Here is a 24,267-nt window from a genome sequence, read left to right as displayed (position 1 = left end):
TATTAAGGGGCCAACTTACCCCGTTAGTTAGATCATGGCAATATCTTATCATTAATAATAACGAAGTTTTTTATAAAATTTTATTTAAGTAGATTAACCAATTGACCTCATACTAAATTAAAGAAATCGAACATTATGGAATTAAAATATTAAATTAAAGAACTAAAGAGAAAGAATATAGCTATTCCTAATAGGCTAGTTAATTCATTCATGACTATACCCAAAGGGTTGGTAAGATCAACAATTCTAATTCATTTATTTATATCATAATGATAATGGAAAGGATTATTATTACTTACTAATCTAGAGGGAGGGAAAGGTCAGAAGACGAGGAGGGAAAAAACGAAAACAAAAACAAAGAAGACCTCTCAGAAAGGAACAACGCACGGGGTTGGGGGAGGATGGCGGGGGAGGGGGGGGGAAGGCGGCTAGGAAGAAAGGGCAGGGACCCAACAACTGCTAATATTCCAGCTGTCATCTCTATTGAGATTGCTCGGCCTTTTCTCAATTTCTATAGCTTCCCTAAATTTCCAGTGATGGAAATGTGCAACATTGGCAATCACACGAGCCTCTTCAATACACACATGATGTTTAGTCTTTTCCACGTGTTCTGCCAGTGTGGAAGATGTAGATTTTAACCCCGTACAGAAATTATCTGCATATGAATTCTTAAACACAGAAAATAAACAATGCGAGAGCATAACACATAAAACACATATACATAGAAATTTTCCCATAGATCCCAAAACCGGGACTACCGGCTTGATTTTTCATTATGTTCCCTTCAATGTTACAATACATATTTATACATGCCGAAGCATCCAATACCATGGACCAAAAACCATAGGTAGGTTCGCCCAACCTAATATAGGGTCCAAAAAAAAAATTCCCGTGGCGCTGCCCCAAACCCCGTAAAGGGGGGATACCCACCCCGCTGTGACCCCCCCATTGCGCAATCAGCACAACAAGGGGGGTCTCCGCCTCCCCTCTAGCCCCCCCGGTTCACTACGGAGGTTAGTCGTGGAAAGAATATAACACAACCCAACATTCTCCCACTTGTTGTTTTCTTTCTACAGGGGGCCACAAGAGAGCTTAATCATTTTTCCAACCCTGAAATTCCCATTGTTTATCTACACTAGCAAAACTTCTCAGAGCTCACATATTTTGTCAATGCATCTGTGGTATTCTTCAAAGTGTCCACCTTTACCAGCAACACCTTTTTGTCTTCTATCATATCCCTCACAAAGTGATACTAAACATCAATGTTATTTGTCTTTGAATGATAAGCAGGGTTCTTTGCGAAGAAAATTGCACTTTGGTTGTCACAGTCTATCCTTATAGATCCCTGTACTAACCCCATACTTGAACACAATCTCTGCAACCAAACTGCTTCCTTGCTTGCATGAGTGGCTACCATGTATTTTGCCTCTGTAGTTGATAGTGCCACTATAGATTGTTTCATACTCATCCAACTAACTGCACCTCCAAATAGGTTAAACACATACCCACTTGTAGGTCTTCTCTGATCCAAATCTCCAGCCCAGTCTGCATCAACAAAGCCATGGATATCCAAAACTCTGTTGAATCCTAGTCTTTCTTGGTAGCACAAACCATAATCTCTAGTGCCACACAAATACCTGAAAACCCGCTTCACTGTTGTCCAATGATGCTTCCCTAGTTTTGACATAAGCCTGCTCAATACTCCCACTGCATGTGAAATGTCAGGTCTAGTATAGACCATTGCATACATCAGGCTACCGAATGCACTTGCATATCGAACACGAGACATATCCTCTTCCTCTTCTTATGTCTTGGGACACTGTTCAGCAGATAACTTTACACCTACAGGAATAGGAACCTTCATCGGTTTACTGTCCTGCATATTAAACCTCTGAAATATTGTCTCAACATACTTCCTCTAGTTTAACCAAAGCTTCCTCTTTGCCGATCTCTTTTAATTTCCATGCCCAAGATATATTTTGCAGCACCAAGATCTTTCATGTCGAATTTGGAGGACAATTGGGTCTTCAAATACTGGATAATTTCTTTGTCATTTCCAACCAGCAACATATCATCCACATACAAGACCAGATAAATAACATGGTCACCAATTAATTTAAAATACACACAGTGATCTGCTTTGCTTCTGGTGAAGCCAAGTCCCCGTATAAATGTATCAAATTTCTAATACCACATCCTTGGTGATTGTTTTAACCCATACAGAGACTTCTTTAACTTGCATACTAGTTCTTTCTTACCCTTCACCAAAAAGCCTTCAGGTTGCTTCATGTAGATCTCCTCTTCCAGATCCCCGTGAAGAAATGTTGTCTTCACATCCATCTGTTCTGCCTCAAAATCAAAAGCAGCAACAATAGATAAAAGTAATCGAAGTTACCTTGGCAATAGGAGAAAAAATATCACCAAAATCAATTCTCGGCACCTGGGAATAACCATTTTCTACCAACTAATCTTTGTATTTCTCCACCTTTCCTTCTGCATTTGTCTTATTATTGAACACCCATTTGCTACTAATGGGCTTCCTTCCAGCTAGAAACTCCACGAGATCCCAAGCCTCATTTTTGTGCAAAGATGCCATTTCATCAACCATGGCCTCTTTCTAGAGTTTTCCATCCTCTGAATCTACTGCTTCCTTCATAGTTCTGGGATCATCATTAGTAGATAAAGCAAAATTTGAACAGAAAGCAGATGGACTATACCTTTTTGGCTGCCTTCTTTCTTGAACTGATCTTCTCACACCCGGAGTTTGTGGCTCTTCATCTTCTGATTCCTCCTCTGCTGTAGAGTCTGATTCTTCCTCCTTTACCTCAAAATCTATCTTCTCAGGTTCCTTTGGTTGGACTTCATGTTTAATAACATCTTTTTCCTCTCTGAACACCACATCTCGGCTATACACAGCCTTCCTTGTCGCTGGGTTCCAAAGCTTATAACACTTTAAACCATCCTTATACCCAATAAAGATTCACTTTTCAGATTTACTATCCAACTTGGTTCGTTTCTCCTTTGGAACATGTACATATGAATCACATCCAAATACCCTTAGATGTGAAAGAGAGGGTTTCTTACCAATCCATACCTCTTGTGGAGTTTTATCCTCCAACGCTGATGAAGGTGATTTGTTGACCAGGTAACATGCTGTCTCCACCGTCTCTGCCCAGAATTCTTATCCTAACCCGGCACCACTGAGCATGCTTCTTGCCCTTTCATCAACGTCTTGTTCATTCTTTCTGCAATTGAGAATTATTGTCCTAGCCCGACACCACTGAGCACGCTTCTTGCCCTTTCATCAATGTCTTATTCATTCTTTCTGTAACTCCATTTTGTTGAGGTGTATATGGAGTAGTTTTCTACCTTGCTATACCACACTTCTTACAAAATTCTTCAAATTCCTTACTGCAAAACTCTCCACCGTTATCTATCCTCAGCACCTTTATCTTCTTCTCTGTCTGGTTTTCCACTAGAGCCTTAAATTCTTTAAACCTGTCAAAGACTTCAGATTTATTCTTAAGGAAATATATGGAAATTTATTCCTTGAGAATTCATCTATAAATGATACATAATACACAGACTTACCCAGTGATCCAAACACATCACGGTGCATAAACTCTAATATCTGTTTTGCCCTCTTAGCACCAGAGGGGAAACTCACCTGATTTTGCTTCCCATATACACAATTTTCACAGAAATCAAAATCCAGAGAGTTATTACTCATACCTTCTACCATACCTTTACCGTGAAGTATTTGAAGGCCCTTCTCTCCAATATGTCCAAGCCTTTGATGCCACAACATGGTCTTCTCTCTAGAGACCACTAGATTTTCTGTTCCATTTTCAAGAACCACAGAACTGCTGCACCCATCAACAATAGTGCTACCTTGCAGCTTGTACAGAGTTCGAGTCTGAACTCCCCGCATCAATACCAGTGCTCCTCGAACCATCTTGCAAGTATCCTTCTCGAACACTGTTTTTACACCTACATCATCCTACTTGCTTACAGAAATTAGATTTCTGGCTAATGCAAGAATATGCAGAACACCCAGAAGTGTTCTAACCCTTCCACCTTGCAACTTCAACTTTACTTTTCTGCGACCAATGATTCTAGCCTTCCTATCATCTCGTAAGAAGACATCACCACCATCTTATTTATCATACTCACAAAACCACTCTCTATGGGGAGTGAAGTGAAAGGATGCACCTAAGTCAATCAACCATTCTTCATGATCTACATGTGTACTTGATGAAGCCAAGTATACATCCCCGCCTTCATCTAAGGTGGTTTTCGCCTCTGCAGAAGGAGCATCATCAAATCCTTTTCCTTTATCAAGAGCTTTAGATTTACAGTCCCTTTTGTAGTGCCCTTCCTTTTTGTATTTCCAGCACACCACCTTTACAGGTTTTCCTAGAGATTTAGATCTCCCACTCGATGACTTATTTTTGTTTCTGTTCTCGGATCGTCCTCGTATAGACAAGGCATCACCATTCTGGCTCTCCATATTTTTTCGTCTCATCTCCTTTGTCAGCAAGGATGAGACTATTTCATCAAACTGCGAGGTAGTTGCATTGCTACCTATTGCAATAACCAGACTATCCCACGAATTTGGTAGAGAACACAACAAAATAATGCACTTATCTTCATCTGAAATTTTAATATCAATAGATGCTAACTGACTTACCATAGTATTAAATGCGTTCAGATGCTCTGTCATCGAGTCTCCATCTTTCATCCTCAGGTTATACAGCTTTTTCCGCAAGAACAGTTTATTCACTAGAGACTTAGATTGGTACAAAGTCCCTAACTTGTCCCACAAAGCCTTCGCCATAGCTTCCCTTGATACATTCAGCAATACTAAATCTGAGACACACAATCGTATTGTGCTCTTTGCCTTCCGATCCAATTTCTTCCATTCTTCATCAGACACTCCCGTTGGTTTAGTACCCAGATCTACCGCGATCCATTGATCTTTATCCACCAACAGATCCTCCATCTTGAGTTTCCACAACTAAAAACTCTGACCATTAAATTTTTCGATCTTTATCTTTTCACTGCTAGCCATCTTCTTTCACCACCAGAATTGATCTTGCAGATCTCCCACCGAATAGGGTCTACCATAGGCCTGAGAAAAACCCCTCAACAACAAAGGTGTCCCCATGAAGCCAAAATAGTTCTGATACCAAATGTAGGTTTTAACCCCATATAGAAATTACCTGCATACGAATTCTTAAACACAAAAAATAAGCAATGTGAGAGCATAACACATAAAACACATATACACAGAGATTTTCCCGTGGATCCAAAAACTAGGACTACTAGCTTGATTTTTCATTATGTTCCTTTCAATGTTACAATGCATATTTATACATGCCAAAGCATCCAATACCATGGACCTAAAACCATTGTGTCCAAAACCATGGACCGAAAACCATAGGTAGGTTCGCCCAACCTAATATAGTGTCCAAAAAAAATTTCCCGAGGTGCTGCCCCAGACATCGTAGAGGGGGGCTACCTGATGAGCCCCAACAATGTACAATTATTTGGGCTCATTCAACTTCCTAATTTGACTTAATCCACCATTCTCATTAGTTTATTGCATGTTTTTGATTATTTTTATGCTAATAGAGTGAATTTGGTTAGTCATTATGCCAACAAGTCTAATGGGTGCTTTGTGTAGCCTTTTTGGTCAATTTGGAGACAAAATTGAAGGTCTTAATGAGCACTTGGCAGCCAAATTCGTGGGAGAACAAGCTAGAGGATTTGTAGGAAGGTGTCCCCCTCATTTATGGGCCCTTACCTCGAATTCTCCACCATCAGCTCGGAGTTCAAGGGCCACCGAATCAATCAGCTCAAGGGTAGCCAAGCAAGTCAAGTTGGACTGCTATTAACTACAAGTCTTGGGCAGCCAAGTCCCTAAATTTTAGGAGGACTGTTGGGTCCTCAAATTGTATAAATAAGAAGGCTTAGGGCCTCATTTGGGTTAGCTAGTTGGTAGTCATTTTTGTAGCTAGTAGTTAGTCAATTTGGTGAGTCATGTTGTAGCTCGGTTTTTTCTCTTTGTAAGCCAGTTTTGGCATGACATTAGACTTTTGATTATGAATAAAGGCAAGCAGATTTGGATCTAGTTCTGAGCTTTTAAGGGAGCTATAGCTCTCAGGTTAGGGCCCAACCTGAGAGCAATAGATCTCCTCTGTTCTGTAGTGTTATTTGCCTTTTCTTCCAGCACTTTGTTTCTTTGCTTTGTCATGCAATTCGAAGTTACAGCCTGCTGATTTAGTTTTTATGAGATTAAGTAGGATTAGCTCATGGTTAAATTGTTTTCAGTTGCTTAGATCAGAATAGAAGGTTTATAATTCATTGGAGCTCCCAAAAAAGGTTGAGAGAGACCCCACTGCCATCTCTGTTTGGAGATTGGGGTGCAGTCTACACCAACCACCAAAAAACGCAGTCTTTTACCTTTATGCATGCTGCAACACAGTCATTTTCATTATAGATCTTTCCATGCACTTCAACCGTGAACCATACTCCTTCATCACAACTTCATGCACAACTTCTCTTCACAATTTACATTGTTGTTCATTGAGTTCATAGCACAGGTAGCATAGGTTAATGAATTCTCATTTTGGTGACAGTCATAAGCAATTTGTTTTATTTACACTGCTCCACATCATTCCATTTCCTCCTTCTTCATCTTGACCACGCCTAAAGCCACATCCTTGACCTCTGTTTAGCCCGTTTACCTTCCAGCTCTTCCATTGATCACTTAGCTCCATTTACTTACACTTTCGTTGATCCCATCCTTCCAACCATCAAACCACTGCATGCACTCTTCCTCCATCTGATTTTTCTTCTCCTGAGCCATCACCAGCTCCATCTCCATCTCACCTATCCTCCCACACCACTCCAACACTTCACCATCTCCCAAAACCTCCACGGCCAAACATCCTGTAGAATTGCACAGACTTCCTGTAGAAACCTCTGAGTTTCCTGTAGGATCCCCTGCAGACTTCCTGTAGAAGTCTGCAAACTCGGTTGCTGAGCATCCGAACGTGGTAGACTTCTGGGGATCAATGCTAGAGACCCTCTGGGACCTCCCCTAGCCATCCTGACCTTGCCCATGCTTTCCTTCCATTCCAACCGCTCCTGCACAACCAAACCCTAATCAAAAGCATCATCACAACAAATCCAACCACTTAATGAAAAAATACAAAAACATGTCTTTTCAGATGCAAGTAGCTTAGATGCATGTATTTCAGTTCACTGCAAGTAATGGCATTATTGGTAGTTGTTTCATTCACAGTTTTGCATAGTTAGGGTCTAGCTAGTCAAATTAGGGTTTACTAGGGTTTTCATGCTTCGTTGGCTTTCAGTTTCTTTTTGCAAATAGACTAGTCTCCTTTGAGTTAGCTTTCGTCCATCATTCATAAAGCTTCTTCTGTGAGCCTATAGAAGTTGGCTTGAGCCCTAGCGGACTTGTGCCAGCTGACCAAGTGACAGCTGCGACAAGAGCTAGTACTTGTGCATACAGCACCGTCGCTTCCAAGTTTGTACGAACTACCAGGTTGATAAAATTAGAGATAGGGAGCTCCAGGAGTTGTAGCATTATTGCTACAATACTGGAGCCCACCATCTTTTTGGCGCCGTTGCCGGGGAAGCGTCAGAGTATTAGTAATTGTTGCTATTCTTCTATTTTCTACTACAACTTTCTGCTAAGTAGTTTATTTCATTTCCATTCTGCAAAAGTAGCATAGACATTTCCTGCTTCCATAGATTAGCATTTCCTGCTTTCATAGATTAGCATTTCCTGCTTTCATAGATTAGCATTTCCTGCTTTCCTAGATTAGCCTTTCAATTCCGCAATTTCAATTTTGCAAGCGTAGATTAGTATTTCAATTCTGCAAGCGTAGACTAGCCTTTCCATTCCTGCAATTTCATTTGAGCAAAATAGATTAGTCCTTTCCTGCTTTCATTTCGATTCCGCATTTTCGTTTTAGCAAGATAGTTAGTTGCAGTTCAATCTATTTCAGTTTTGCAAGTAGAAGTAGAGAAAAGAAAAAAAACAACCAAAAAGATTTCATTTCATGCTTTGTAGGAGTAGAGATAAGTTAGAAAAATGATTGCACAACACCCCCACTGCTTCACACAGCCAATGTTCTTCTTCGATGGCTGTGATTGAAGAACCCCTGGGTGGACATCAAGACATATCTAAAGAACCTCTAGGGGAGAAGAAGAAGAAAACATTCCTCTGGAGCAAATGGCTACAAGCAGAAATGTTGGGAACGGTCCCTTATCCAAAGATGAATTTGCAAATTAGCTGGAAGATTTCAAGAGTGATATGAGGCAGTTTCTTGCCATGCAACTGGATACCTTGCGGATCCAAAAGAAGCAAGAAGAAGCCAAGAGGGCTTTGGTCATTTTTTGTCCTAGGTGCCTTAAAAAGCATCCTAGGAATGAATGTCCAATGCACTCCCTAGAAGTGTGTTTTGTATGTGAAGAATACCATCCTACAGATCAGTGCCCTTCCTTGCCCAGAATCAAAGCTGCATATCAAAGAGCCAAGGGAGCCACTGAATCACTCTATTATATGAACCAAAGGAGGCCACATGGACCTAGATCTTACCAGCAGGAACTGCAAGGGATACCCGAGACCTATTATGACCCTTATCAAGCCACTTTCATGCCTTCTTGGGATCCCCCTGCTCATCCTTCCTAGTCTACACCTCCTCCTTGGTCATATTCTCCTTGTTCCTTCACAGATCCATATTATGCCCAACCAGTTGCTCCTTCATTTCACTCTTATGCTCAGCCACAGCCTCAGTGGAATGCACCTTATCAGGAGTGGAGGCCCCAGTACAACTCTCATCCCGCTCATTTTCCTCCACCACCTGCTCATCCACAACCATCGCCTCCTCCTCCACCAAGGCAACCCCAAATGCCTACCCAACCACAATGCCATCCATCTCCATCTCAATCATACATCCCCACTCAACTACCCGTACCACCATCTCCAAATCCACACAATGGAGCAGCTCAACCCCATTGCAAATCTGAGGCACAACATATCCAAACAACTCCTCTTGAGCCCAATGATCTTCACCAGAGCTCAGGAAGAGTGTTGCAAAGCAGAGATTATATTGACAACATTGAAGGACCAAAAGCAAAAGAAGATTCCAAAGAGGAGATCAAAGAACCATGGGCTGCACTTGATGAAGAGAAGAGATCAGAATCAGAGATCGAGAGAGTTCCTTCATGGTTACCATCAAATCTTCCATGTATTCAAGGGAAAGATCAACAAAAAGAGGAAGATCAGAAGGTCATGATAGAAGGTGACATGAAGAATGATCCAGATCAGCAAAAGAACCAAGGATATCAAAGCTATATTGAGATATGGTTTCAGAAGGTCACTAAGTTGCAGCAGTACTTTCTTCCTCAGCTATGTTTTGTACTTTCAAAGTTAGATCATTTTGTCTCTGAGATCTGGATACTTGTCCAAGCATGCATCTCGAGCCTTCACATCATTTTTTCTCTAATCTCGATGTGCACATGGCTCCATTGGAAGTATTCTTATACTTAAAAATGAGTTTGTTTTTCAAGTAGGGTAGGGTAGAAAAGAGAAAAAAGAAAAAAAGAGAAAAAATAAAAGAAAAATAAAAATCTAAGGTGAAAACCTCCTTGGAGGCACCTTAGATTGGCTCATTGATTGAAAACCTCCATGAGGCGGTCAATGGGTTGGAAAAAAAGAGAAAAGAGAATAAGATCTCTGGGTGAAAACCTCCCTTGGAGGCGCCCAGGGCAGACAATTAGGGTGAAAACCTCCATGAGGCGCCCTAGTTGTTTTTCAAAAAAAAAAAAGAGAAAAAAGAAAAAGAAAAATAAAGCTAATATCCATTGAATAATTTCATGTTGCAGCAATGACATTGCAGGTTAAAGAAGGACGTTTCATGACAGGAGGAGCACTCAAATCAAGGTCAAAGGAACTTTCTTGTGCCTTCTACAGGAAGCTCTATATTTCTACAGGAAACATCCTGTAGAACCTTTGGACGAGCCAAATCCAATTTCAAAAGTGAATCTAATGGTGGGAATCTGTTGATTAGGCCTACAAGAACTTGTGTGTCCATCCCTTACCTTCATCCATTATTTTTTCCACCTCCTTGTGCTTCTCATTGTGCTTCTATAGGAACTTCCTGTAGAAATTGTGGGAAACTAGGCATGCATTTCAAAAAGTGGTTTGGCAAACATGGTAGCTTTCTCAAGGGTTCAGAAGTCCTCATGCAATCTTCCAACTCCTCCTCCATCATCTCCATACCTGCATCACAGCCAAAATTCATTTTGTCATACCATGCAACCAAAATGCAAAGTGCCTTGAAGCAAAAACACATAGAGCAGAATTTGTTTTTGCCATAACTTGAAAACCATGCATCCATTTGACAAACCGTTTTGTGGGGAATTGTACAAGGTTGATGACAACATGCCTGAGCAGTTTCATGCAATTCCAGTGCACGGTTTCCAAGAAATTAGCCTCCATCACCATCAGCCATTTTTGCATTTTCTCCATAACCGTGCATCCGTTTCAAAACCTGTTTCATGGGGATATGCATGTGAGTGATGGTAACCTACCCAAGCAGTTTCATCCGATTCCGATGCACGGTTTCCGAGAAATCGAGCTCTGAAATCTTCAACCATTTTCCATTTTTCTCGAAATCCGTGCATCCATTGATCACGAATTTGCTATGGGAGATGCATAATGATGGTAGGAACATGCGCACCGAGTTTCAGATCAAACCGATCTACCGTTTGGGAGAAATGGCAAAAAGAAGTTCTGGTTTTGTGACCATGCAGCAGCAGCAGCTTGAACGGGCGGAGTTGAACGTGGAAATGAACTCCTGCAGTTTAGATCCGTCCAGAGGACACCTGCACAAGAAAAAACAGCCATAAATCATCAATCAAGCCACCATACATGCAGCAAAGGAAGATCAACACATGCATGCAGCAAAAAGCTTCACAGCAGCCAGTCGACTTGCAGGTACGTGACAAAACCTATTCCTCTGTTTGCATGAATGTAATTCGTAAACTGCATGAACAATGAGATGGTCGGGATTAAAGGAATTGGTGGCTAGCTGACTGACCACCGTCATCCAGTTCCATAGCACTCGGTGGGTGGCTGAGCACACGTGTCTCCAGAAGAAAATTGAAATCAGGTAGTGGTGACCGTAAACTGCAGCATGATTGATGGATGTAATTTCAAGCAGAGAACAATCAGTGACCACTGCAGTTCATGAACAGTTGCATGGGCCAGCACGTCTTTGCCACCTCACTCCACCAGCAGTCACGCAGAAATTAATAAGCACTCAGCTGATAGTCAACTTGCACACAACTGGAAGTCTGGATTTCGTTGGTGATTTTTATTAGCACAAGAGCAGCCACCATCAAAGATTGCTACAGAAAGCTCTGATGCCATTGCAGAACTACAGTTTGCAAAAACACACAAATGAAGGGGCTATGGAGCATATACAGCGGAAGATTTCTAGACCAGCGGAAGTTCATTGAAATTGATATGTTAACATAGTTTGAACAGTACAGCAAATGTGTGACTCCGGCATTTGAGTTTGGAAAAGTTGATTTCACTGTTTGTACAGCACATTGGTAGGTTATATATATATGAATATTTGCAGCATTGCGTAGATGTATATTGGGAAGCGCTTCAGAAAACGATATGGCATTTTGTGAAATCGATTAAAAGATTTGAATAGTCGATATTGTGCAATCGATACACAACTTGCAGACGGAGGAGACAAGTTTCAATTGGTTCGATTCCTATATGCAGTTGTACAAAGGTTAATGCTGTTAGTTAATGCAGTGAATTAATTTCAATAAGAAAACAATTCCAAAATCTGGGCACAGAAAAATGGGTGCAGAGTTATGTTGTTAGAAATTGAGTACGTTGAATGCAGTTAAAATCATTGTTGTGAAAGATCGATGTATCTCAAGATCGATTAAGGGGTTGCCGTAGTGTTAATTGGTGCTTGCTGTAAGAACACAGTTTTAAAAATCGATCTGCTGGGGTATGGAACCAGAAAGTTAATGCGTTTGCCGGAGTTGAACGCTGATGATGTAAATTGATCGAATGGCATAACCCTGAGCTGATCTGGTCACTGGAAAGACGCAGTTTACCGGAGTATATGTAAAGAATTTTGCAAAGGAATAGAATTGTTGGCAGAAGCCTCGTGCATATCACTGTCCAAATATTTAAAGAAATCAAAGGCGCAAATCATGAAGAAATGGTTACACCTCGAGTCAATGGGTGAATTGCAGAGGCGTTGTTGAGGTAATCACTTTTGTTAGCATATCCAGATTTATTATGGATTCCTTGCGCTGTTGTGATATGTTAGAAAGTGCAGTTCTAATAAATATTCGCTATGGCATTATTTAGTCAGAGCTTTATATTGGAATCCGAATTTGTTCTGAGTTGAATGTAAATATGGGCGCACTTGTTTGATTGGTCTTTGAATCTGATATTGAAGGCCGATGATGAGCCCCAACAATGTACAATTATTTGGGCTCATTCAACTTCCTAATTTGACTTAATCCACCATTCTCATTAGTTTATTGCATGTTTTTGATTATTTTTATGCTAATAGAGTGAATTTGGTTAGTCATTATGCCAACAAGTCTAATGGGTGCTTTGTGTAGCCTTTTTGGTCAATTTGGAGACAAAATTGAAGGTCTTAATGAGCACTTGGCAGCCAAATTCGTGGGAGAACAAGCTAGAGGATTTGTAGGAAGGTGTCCCCCTCATTTATGGGCCCTTACCTCGAATTCTCCACCATCAGCTCGGAGTTCAAGGGCCACCGAATCAATCAGCTCAAGGGCAGCCAAGCAAGTCAAGTTGGACTGCTGTTAACTACAAGTCTTGGGCAGCCAAGTCCCTAAATTTTAGGAGGACTGTTGGGTCCTCAAATTGTATAAATAAGAAGGCTTAGGGCCTCATTTGGGTTAGCTAGTTGGTAGTCATTTTTGTAGCTAGTAGTTAGTCAATTTGGTGAGTCATGTTGTAGCTCAGTTTTTTCTCTTTGTAAGCCAGTTTTGGCATGACATTAGACTTTTGATTATGAATAAAGGCAAGCAGATTTGGATCTAGTTCTGAGCTTTTAAGGGAGCTATAGCTCTCAGGTTAGGGCCCAACCTGAGAGCAATAGATCTCCTCTGTTCTGTAGTGTTATTTGCCTTTTGTTCCAGCACTTTGTTTCTTTGCTTTGTCATGCAATTCGAAGTTACAGTCTGCTGATTTAGTTTTTATGAGATTAAGTAGGATTAGCTCATGGTTAAATTGTTTTCAGTTGCTTAGATCAGAATAGAAGGTTTATAATTCATTGGAGCTCCCAAAAAAGGTTGAGAGAGACCCCACTGCCATCTCTGTTTGGAGATTGGGGTGCAGTCTACACCAACCACCAAAAAACGCAGTCTTTTACCTTTATGCATGCTGCAACATAGTCATTTTCATTATAGATCTTTCCATGCACTTCAACCGTGAACCATACTCCTTCATCACAACTTCATGCACAACTTCTCTTCACAATTTACATTGCTGTTCATTGAGTTCATAGCACAGGTAGCATAGGTTAATGAATTCTCGTTTTGGTGACAGTCATAAGCAATTTGTTTTATTTACACTGCTCCACATCATTCCATTTCCTCCTTCTTCATCTTGACCACGCCTAAAGCCACATCCTTGACCTCTGTTTAGCCCGTTTACCTTCCAGCTCTTCCATTGATCACTTAGCTCCATTTACTTACACTTTCGTTGATCCCATCCTTCCAACCATCAAACCACTGCATGCACTCTTCCTCCATCTGATTTTTCTGCTCCTGAGCCATCACCAGCTCCATCTCCATCTCACCTATCCTCCCACACCACTCCAACACTTCACCATCTCCCAAAACCTCCACGGCCAAACATCCTGTAGAATTTCATAGACTTCCTGTAGAAACCTCTGAGTTTCCTGTAGGATCCCCTGCAGACTTCCTGTAGAAGTCTGCAAACTCGGTTGCTGAGCATCCGAACGTGGTAGACTTCTGGGGATCGATGCTAGAGACCCTCTGGGACCTCCCCTAGCCATCCTGACCTTGCCCATGCTTTCCTTCCATTCCAACCGCTCCTGCACAACCAAACCCTAATCAAAAGCATCATCACAACAAATCCAACCACTTAATGAAAAAATACAAAAACATGTCTTTTCAGATGCAAGTAGCTTAGATGCATGTATTTCAGTTCACTGCAAGTAATGGCATTATTGGTAGTTGTTTCATTCACAATTTTGCATAGTTAGGGTCTAGCTAGTCAAATTAGGGTTTACTAGGGTTTTCATGCTTCATTGGCTTTCAGTTTCTTTTTGCAAATAGACTAGTCTCCTTTGAGTTAGCTTTCGTCCATCATTCATAAAGCTTCTTCTGTGAGCCTATAGAAGTTGGCTTGAGCCCTAGCGGACTTGTGCCAGCTGACCAAGTGACAGCTGCGACAAGAGCTAGTACTTGTGCATACAGCACCGTCGCTTCCAAGTTTGTACGAACTACCGGGTTGATAAAATTAGAGATAGGGAGCTCCAGGAGTTGTAGCATTATTGCTACAATACTGGAGCCCACCACTACCCAACCCCCTCAAACCCCCCGAACAGGGGGGATTGCTACCCCCCTCTAACCCGCCGGTTCACTACAGAGGTTAGTCATGGAAAGAATATAACACAACCCAACAGAATACTGGGTCCTCCCATGTTTTATGTTGGCTAAGTGCTCATTAATCCTTTGATTAATAGAACGACCAGTCTCACCAATATTGTACAATCAAATCAACTAAGTCATCTTACCAAATTAGAACTAATACCAAAATCATCAATATCATTTTATCAAATTCTTTAGGCTAGGTGACAGGTAGAGCTCTTGTCCAAATATCAAGTTATTACTTCATCTATTGTTACGCCAAAAAATTGTCATTTATCAAGCAATATCAAGCCATCCTCATTATCATAATATAAATTCTTTCTTCTACTGCATATGAATGGATACATCAAGGACAAGTCCTATGAGTTTCATTCATACAAATTTCATCCATTCATAGTGAGATTGTTGCATTAGAAGAAATTCTAGCCTCAAACTTGTCTCCCAAGGAAAATTAATAAAATAATAAAATAAAAGTTATGAATTTTGGAGGGAAAAGAAAAAACTACTTTTTTTAATTGTATTTTGGGCTTATTGCCTTATACGTTCACTCAAATTTCAAATGTAGACACTCATTGGATGCAAAATTAAATTCCACATCCAACGAGTACCCATTATGCATACTTTTGAGAAGACCCACAATGATACAAATTGAAGATACATTAAAAAACAATTGAACACGTTTTTTAATGTATTTTCATTTTTTAGCAATGTCGGTCTTCTCAAAAGTATGCATAATGGGTACTTGTTGGATGTGGCATTTCATTTTGCATCCAATGAGTGTCTACACTTGAAATTTGAGTGAACCTATAAGGAGATAAGCCAAAAATATAATTAATTTTTTTTTTTTTTTCTTTTCCCTCCAAAATATTTACATGTACCTCTTTTTAAATTTAAAATATTTTAATTGGTTTACATATTATGACATGGAAATTATGTGAAAAATTGATGGGAACTTTTAGGCCGAAATTTCCTCTAATGCATATTGAATCATGATTGTTTATACTTCAACCAAAGTGTCAAAGCTAATGATGTCAACATATAAATTGTTATCAAGGAAAATGATTAGTCATTAAATCAAATCCCAAATTTTCTATCAAAGTGAGATCTACAGCCCAAAACATATCTCAACATAAAGTCAAAGTTCTAAATAATTATCAAGCATTATGTCAAGCCTCCAATCACTTCTTATCTATATCAATCAGCCAAATCTGGTCAAACTCTTGCAACTGGTATCAAATAATGTGAAATATTGACCTCAATGGTTAAATAATAATGCCATATTGATATGCATATTTTGGTCACCTGCAAACAGAAGTTTAGTTAACATATTCACATTAAGTAAGTCAAACATTCAAAATTCCCTTCTCACCGGATATTCTATTGTTCGCGCCATGTTTGTAGGAGTGTCATCCTTCAGGTGTACTTATTATCTCATACACAAAGCTTCACTACAGGAATAAATGCACCCCTAGGCCTTATTCCATGTGGTTGAGAGGCTATAATTGGACCCTTAAGATTTCTTTCGTGCAGTTGAGGCTTAGAGTAAGGAAACCTCTCTCTTATTAGACCAAAACTTGCTACAAACCAGAAATATTAGATATTTGTCTATTCATGACCATAAATCATACTTCAATAGTAAATAATATTCTATACATATAATGAAAATGATAATAGTATCTTATGGAGAGTTTCTCCCTCTTAATGAGCATCCCCTTTAGCCATTAATATTCAAGTCATCAACTTGTCTATAATATTGTCATGCACCAGTAGAACTGTTAGATCATGGAATTGAACTATATCAGGTTCTAAAACATATACCCATGTTAACATCATCTACTTGACCATCCTATATGAACATGGCATCAAAATTTTATCAAAAGTTAGATCTTATGATTAGGGTAACAGACAGGTGTAACGTCACACTTCAAGGATCATGAATACTATAGTGTTTTCATCAATTCAAGTCATTCAATTTCACCATATGTCATAATGACTAAGCTCATCAAAACCTAACGATGTTCAACAAGAAGATCATGAATACTAATCTCATTGTTACACTTCTATCATCATGGTTATCATGCTTATCAAAAGCATTATCAATACTGTCAAGCTACAATATATAAAGATCAATGTGCAAGCCTTCTATATGAAATCCATCATGGCTATAAAGATGCTTTCCAAGTATCAAGTATACCAATATATTAGAGATCAATATTAAGTAGCTTCATAGAATCAAGAAGTTCATCATGTCTAAAAGATAAGATATATGTTCACTACCAAGTGCACCATTTCATCATAAGAACCATGAATCCAAATCACTTTCATATGTATCTGAAACATAACATTGAAATAATACACCACACATGTTAGGTCCCTATAATACTTTTGTATTCCCTTATTATTAGTGTTATTGTAACCCCTTATTGTGGAATGTTTGGTTGTCCAACAAAATAAAGTTGAGACAATTAAGACCCTAGATCTATTCAAACCTTTGTCCATTCCAAGTCAATGTTGGGAGGAGGTTTCAATGGATTTTATCACAGGTTTACCCAAGTCCGAAGAAAGAGTGTCATCATGGTGGTAGTTGATGGATTTACCAAGTATGCACACTTTTGTGCATTATCTCATCCATTTAAAACCATTACAATTGCTACTACCTTTATGGAAATAATTCAAAATCTACATCGAAACCCAAATATTATTGTAAGCGATAGAGATCCCATTTTCACTAGAATTTTTGGACAAAATTAATTTCCTGTCTGAGTTAGCTCATAGATCATCTTATCATCGTCAATATGATGGGGAAACTAAGATAGTGAACAAATGTTTTGAAGGATATATTTGTTTCTTGGTATCTGATAAACAGACAAAATGGTTCAAGTGGTTGCCTCTGGTTGAATGGTAGTATAACACTTCCTTCCATACTGCAGCAAAAACGACCCCATTTATGACACTTTGTTGATATCATCCACCATCCATCACATCATCTTTAAGAGAAAATTCTAAGGTTCAAGCAGTGGAAGATCACATCGAGCATCAACATCAAGTTCTCCAACGCTTAAATGATAACCTCACTTTGGCACAAAATAGAATGAAACAATAGGCAGATCAACATCGCAGCGAAAGAAGTTTTGATGTAGGTAACTTGGTATTTCTATGACTACAACCATACAAACAAGTGTCCCTCAAGCAAGCTAAGAAGGATAATAAATTATCACCAAATATTATGGTCCATACAAGGTGTTGCAAAATATTAAATTATGGCATACAAATTGGAGCATCCAACATCTCCCCAATTGCACCCAGTTTTCGATGTTTCATGCTTAAAGAAGGTTATAGGTGACAAGTTCCCAGTTCAAACAATATTTCGAGAACTTGACGAGGAAGGAAAAATCATATTGTAACCTAAAGTAGTCACAAAAACAAGAACTCGATAGCTATGAAATCGATTAATTTCATAGTATCTTATTAAGTGGAATAACTTACATGCTGAAGATTCGACATGGGAGGATGAGAATTTTATACAAAAGCATCTAGAACTACTCAAGCATTGAGGGAAACACTTTTTTTAAGGAGAGGGGCATGTTAGGTCCCTATAATACTTGTGTATTCAATGATTATTATTTTCTGTGTAGCCTCTTATTGTTATTTTTGTGCCCATGTTGTCCCCATATTATTATTATTGTGCCCTATAGAAGCCTACTATTGTTATTTTTGTGCCCTTACATTATTATTATTATGTTGGCTTTGATTATATTGTGACCCCTTAGACTCTTATATAGAAAGGAGGTCTTGTCATTTGTATCATCTAATAATTTTTCATTTGTGTAATGTAAAGGAGGTTTCCCTATCGAAGAGGCTACTTTTGAAGTCATTGATCTATCTCTTTCTTTTCTTTTGTGAGCTAGTTGCATAACAATACATACCCTGTAGTATTTAGCTATATGTGGACCTTCTTATTTGACATTGGCAGTGGGATAACTTTGTCAACTTTCTTTGTCATGGACAACTGTAGCTCTTCTCTTCCTACACTAGACATCTTTTCCTGCATCTCAGATGATCCTCAAGAAGGATCCACTTATCACATCTCATCAGGAAGTTAGAGGTATCCAAATACTCACATGTACATCAAGGAAGTATAAGTAATAATCAAAACAAAAATCAGATCAATAAATCTAAACAAAAGTAAATACATAAAGGAGCATCATAAACTGGAAAGTTATTATCTTCAATGAGAGGTAAACATCTCCCTCTTGAACCTTCCTTCAAGATCCATCATTGTTCATTGTCCACTTATTTCCTTCAATATATATTCATGAACTTCATAAGGAGCTAGGCCTAATAGAAAATATCCCATCTAGGGCTTCAACAAATATGATTGAACATCTTTACATTGATGCTATGGTTTCTAGATTTCATATCTCAAATCTTTCCCATAAACCATGGTTTATCTCAAACCCTAACCTCATAATATCCATTAAACCATAATATTCAAATTGCCTAGAGTTTCTTTCAAACCGTAGAATTATTTTAGGTCACCTCCATCTTATCATGCTTCCATCAAAGGTGTCTTAATAGAGGTGATATTCAATGACTTTTCTTCAGCCCAACTATGATACCATGTTAATTTTTCTTAGGGCTATATTGTTCTTTGCTTTGGTAATTACATTCCTTCATTTACACATCAAATTCACCCCATAACATCATAAAATTATTTAGATTTACATAATTATCCAACAACATATGAAATTGTATAGAAATAATAATATCACCATCAATGAAGCATAAGATAAAGGAACTATAGAAGAAAAGTGTTCATACATAGCCACCAAGATTGGTCAGAGACCATGACAAAACCCACTATGGGGAAAACCCTTTCAAATTATTCTTCTTTTTAGATTGTCATTGAATGATTCAGAAAAAGAGAGTACAATGATCTATATCTTCATCCATACAACTATCCAAAAAACATAAACTAAACAACATCCATGAAATGAACCAACAATGCTCATACTCAAAACCCTAATTGAGAAGCCTATAATGAATTTTTACTATTTGCGGTCAACTGCTGAACATTTTGGTCAACAAGCAAAAAATTTGAACAATTGAAATTTCAACATTTAGGTCCTAGTCACGAGGATTAGTCATGTGTGTGACTAGGAGGTTCCAGTTGCTCCTTTGAGCTTGTAAGCCAATGACTACAGTCAAAATCAACCTTTGGAAGCCTGTAACTATGACTCGAAAACCCTAGATGCCACTTGCATGGAGGACGTGTTATGCAAGTGACTAAAAAGATTCAGTCGCACGAATGAGTTGGTCAACGATCGAATGCAATCGAAATATCTCTTTGTCATGCGTGCGAGTGAGGCCCAAAACCCTAAAACAGAAATGTAAGCTTCATACCCTGGAATTTCTCCTTTGTGCGATCCAATTCTCCTCGGATGAGCCTAAAACTTGTGCGAGCCAAAATAAAGAAGAGAATAGAGGAATTTACCATCATGATGTCTAAATTAGGTTGAGGTCACTTGTATTTATAACGTTCCAAAAGTATCCAATTTTATTGAGGGCCAACTTGATCAAATATGCACATGTGGGCTTATAATTCAAAAATACACTTTCCCTTGTCCAAATTTGATGATGTTTAGGTCAATTTTGGTTCTCTCGAAGATGAATTCAATGAAATCATCATATCCATAAAATTAGTTTTCCAAAGAGGATTTTGGCCATAGTTTCCAATTTTAACAGAAGGTATTGGGACATGTTGGCAATGAGGTCCACAAGGATCCACACAATCCTAGAAGGTTCACCCTCGAGGATTTGATGGGGGACTGCAAGAGGAATTCAATGGATTTATTTTCTAGGATGAGGTTGTGCATAGGGGGTTTGCATGATATGTATATATTTGGAATTGTTTTAAGCCTTGTGTATAATGTATGCACCCATTATTTAAGTCATGGAACTAGTATAACATGGCCAATCATGAACAGGTCGATAATTGCCACATGGGGGTGATGTGGCATATCACCTAGGTAACCACATGGGTAGAACATGGGGACCACGTTGGCACAACATAGGCACCAAGTGGAAGGTTATATGACATGGCACTATCTGATAGGTCAATCTATGTACAATCATATCTTTTGATTTGGGAGTCGGATTGGGACAAACTTTATATTGTTGGAAAGGTCTCAATTAGTTGAACATAAAAATTTCGTCAATTTTAAGTTTCAAAGAAGTTAAAAAAGGTCAAAAAATCTACACCCCATTTCCATAACTAGACTTTAGACATCGGGTCATCAGAGTAACTACCTCCTTCTACCCTCAGTCGAGGCTATGGATAGTAGGCGATGTTACAGTGGCATAGCCATATTTTGGCTCGCTTACTGCCCAATGATAGGTATTATGGAAATATTATTGTGCATATCATGGTTATAAATAACGTTTAGAGTATTGGGTGAATGAATAGTTCATTCTACATACATTTGCATTGCAAGCCTAGACTTGTAATCAAATTGAAAGAGCCTTCATAATTTTGTAAAGGATATGGTTACATGGATTTCACATGGAACTCTAGATGATGTGTACATATGATGTGGCGCATAGTCAACATGACACATGGCATGCATAAATGACCTTTTCAGATGGCTAAGGGGGACAATTTTGGATGATACATGGTACCCTTAGAGCATTCCATGTGGTGGAGTAATGTCACCATTATGTAAATATAATGTTAGCAAGGAGAAAGGGATACAAGTGACATGGATAGGTCGATGACATGACATTTCACGTGGCAGGTGGAATGTGATGCCATGTGGCTTAGATGTGATACGTGGCACCAACGTGGAGTTGATGTGGTCAGGGACACATGACTATGGACCACAAACCATTGATGATTATTTATAGTGTTAATTATGATGGGCCATGAATTTAATAGAATTTGTGATGGATGGAAGTCATGGAATGGGAATCTTATTTGGTAATTAATGTGAAAATTTCTTATTGCATCTTGGAGGTAGGGTATTTTCAAGGGATGGAATGATGGTGTTGGGTGCATTGACATAGTAGAGCCATCCTAGATTATGAGATATTATATGCAACTTGGAAGCTCGACATGGTGTGGGTGGGGGGGGGGGGCATGCTGGTGTGGCAGGGCTGAAAGGGCTCCATTTTCAAATGTGAATTACTTTCAATCCAAGAATCAGATTGAGATAAAATGTGTATTGTCAAAAATCTCTTGATGCTATGGATGCGATGGTGTTATCCAAAGTGATTTTTGCACATTTTGAGCTAGAATGAATTTTGTAAACCCGTTTCCATAATGAGACCATGGAGGTCGTGTTAGTTTAAGGTAATACCCCCTATGGATCAAGAATAACCAAAGGGGGTGGGAGGGTATGTTACATTACATTTATATGAAACATTGGATAGAAACTAGAGACACTTGGAAATAAAGGCTTATGGACCCTCTTTCGTTTTTCCTTTTTTATTGAAAATTTCTTTGTATTCTTTACAATCATTTTGGATTAGTATATTGTATTTTAATAATGTATTTTTACATAGCACATAATGCATTACAATCATTTTAAGACCAGTATTAAATTTAAGTCACATGATAAAAAAGAGAAACATTTGAAAACAAAGGTTTATGAGCCCTCTTTCATCTTCCATTCTTTTGTACTTTTCACAACAACTTTGGACTATTATATATTATATTTCAACAATATATTTTTACATAATACCTAATGTATCACAATAACTCGAAGGCTAGCATTATTTGAGGAACATGATATAAAATTGAGACACTTGGAAATAAATGTTTATGGGCCCTATTTCATCTTCCCCTCTTCTACACCAATATCTCCTATGTCCTCCTTACAAACATCTTAGACCATTATATATTGTATTTCAACAATGTATTTTTATACAACACATCATGCATCATCGTAAATCTACTACATGGCCCATAAAAAGTATATTTATAACATATACATGTATAACTATTCTTTAGTCAGTTTCCATATTAGGAATTTGTACCAAAATGTTTACAACAACTACATTACAGAGTTATTTATGTGATTTGTAAATTGCCATCAATATTACCTTTCCATGATGTATCCACTCTTTCAACTTGTTTCATAGTTCCCGTGTTTGAGGAATATCAAGGAATACTTCTAATCTAACTAGATATTGATAAAAATATACCAAAATCTTGGACCCCCTCCCAATGCAACTCTTTAATGAAAATGACCCTTATTTTCATTAGATATGTCCTAATTTTATGAAGTACCACGTTTATACCCCACAATACCTATAAATCCCCATATCCCCATGTTGGATACATTAGCTCCTAATTGTATTGTGGTTATTATGCAATATACATCATTTTAGAGTAAGATTGTTTTTGGCTAGATTTATCTCCTATATGAGTGTATGGTTAAGATACTCTATTAACAAAATGGATTGTGTAGCTAATATAGTTTATCTACATTAAGAAAATCATAATGTAAATATAACTAATATTATTTATTAAGTAAAATTGGTATCATAGGTAGTATGGGTGTAACCCATGGGAGGGCCCGTGATATGAGAAAAATGTGGGATTAATTTATTGCGCGATTAAATTAGTATATGTATGTGGGAATAGATTGTTTGTGTGAATATTATTTCTTTCCTGTGTAGGTGGGTTTTCTAAAGTGTGGAAAACGTTCATCCTTAGTTAGTAACTACTAGTAAACACTCACCCACAACTCACCCATTTGGGTATCTCACAGTTCAAGGAGCTATTCAAAGCCCCTCATGGTACTTCTATTGCTGAAATCATTAGAATTGCAGGCCATTTCCCTGCCTTTGTGGAACCTGATGGGATGGAGGACCTTATAAAACCAGTCTCCATGGGGGAATTAGAAAGCACTCTCGAGTGGTTCAAGAAGGACAACATTCTGGGACCGGATGGATTGCATGTGGAATTCTTTATTTCTTTCCTTGACATCATTAGACCAGACCTGCTTGGGTGTGGAAGAAAGTCAGACCCTATACCACATATATGTCCCCATCAACTCTACCTTTATTTCCCTCATACCTAAATCGGACTCCCGACTCTCCTTCATTGACTTTCGCCCTATATCCCTCTGCAATTATCTCTACAAAATTATTGCAAAGATTATAGCAAATCGCATCAAGATGATCCTATCTGAGCACATCTCTTAAGAGAAATTGCTTTCCTTCAAAATAGAAAAATCCATGAAGCCATTGGTTCTACGCAAGAGGCCCTCAATTCCATCAAGCTTAAGAACCTAAAGGGGGTGTCGCTCAAAATTGACCTTGCAAAGGCATTTGACAAGGTTAGCTGGTTATATTTAAGGATGATACTCACCCATCTGGGGTTCCCACTGGTGTTTATCAGATGGATTATGGGGTGTATTACTTCAGTTTCCTTTGTAATCCTAATCAATCAGTCAGCCTCCCATACCCTTTCAAGTGGATAGGGGAATCAGGTAGGGCTGCCCCTTATCCCCCTTACTTTTCCATCTAGTTATGGAAGGC

This window comes from Pinus tabuliformis, chromosome 1_1, assembly GCF_031772625.1.
Source record: "Pinus tabuliformis cultivar Carrire ecotype Pingquan chromosome 1_1, CPIR1, whole genome shotgun sequence".
NCBI classification, from domain to species: domain Eukaryota; kingdom Viridiplantae; phylum Streptophyta; class Pinopsida; order Pinales; family Pinaceae; genus Pinus; species Pinus tabuliformis.
Note: the sequence above shows the minus strand (reverse complement) of the source record.